A 1122-nucleotide genomic window follows, 5' to 3' on the forward strand; every position below is an offset into this window, starting at 1 on the left:
CCTACACCACCCTCGCATTCACTTCCCTTTTCCTCTTCCTCTTGTTGTTGTTGTTGTTGTCGTCGTTGTTGTCGTCGTTGTTGTTGTGGTTGTTGCTTCTGTTGTTGTTGTTGTTATGGGTTCGACTCATCCATCATATGTGAGTTTTCTGCGCTGACACGCTGAAGGGAGTTGCCAAGAGACCCTCCGGAGAAAGAAGCGGTAACGAACCAGCAGTAGTAGAAGTGGCAGCAGCAGCAGCAGCAGCAGCAGCAGCAGCAGCAGCTACTGATGGAGCACCTTCCTTGCTGTTCATGTAAATGAAAAAAATTCATTGACCCGCAACAGACATGCGAAGTTGGACTTTGGTGCAAAGCAGAACGAACGAGGTATATTGGTACTGGGAGATGGGGTGGTGATGATGGTGGAGGTGGTGGTGGCGGTTGTGTATGTATGGAAAAAAACAAAAAGAAAAGAACTCTTGAGAGGAGGAAATGGAAATTAAGATGAGAATTGGAAGAAAATTTAAAGATTCTCTCAGACGGAATGAAAAAGGGTAAATTATTCAGAATAAATAAATAAACTAACAAATAAAACAGTGTCTTAGTTTCACGCACGAATATAAACATGTACATAGTCGCACTGGCACATATAGTCTATACACACATATACACATAGATACAAGTGTGTATATAGGCATAAGTGTGTATATGTTTGTGTTTGTATAAGTGTATATATTGTGACACTACTAGACACAAAGATTTATTCGCATGCATACGTACAAACATGTTTATGTGTTTGTGAGTGTATTTGTTTGTGTGTTTGTTAGTATGAATATGTCCATGTTCTTTAGCATGTGTGTCAAAAGTTACACATATGAGTTTGAATGTATTTAAAGGCAAAAACACAAACGCATATATTCACAGAAATACATATATGTATGTATGTATGTAAAGGGAAGGTGAATATCTATTCAGCTATCTTATATGTTTGTCTGTCTGTAGCGTTTTGCTTCCGGGTTCAGTCTAACTGCGTGGCACCTTGGTACTATGCCATCTACTATAGTTGAAAGACCAAAGCCTCGTGAGTGGCTTTGATTGAGAAAAACTGTAAGAAACCACTTATATATATAGACATATATAT

The sequence above is a fragment of the Octopus bimaculoides genome, chromosome 16, assembly GCF_001194135.2.
Source record: "Octopus bimaculoides isolate UCB-OBI-ISO-001 chromosome 16, ASM119413v2, whole genome shotgun sequence".
NCBI lineage: Eukaryota > Metazoa > Mollusca > Cephalopoda > Octopoda > Octopodidae > Octopus > Octopus bimaculoides.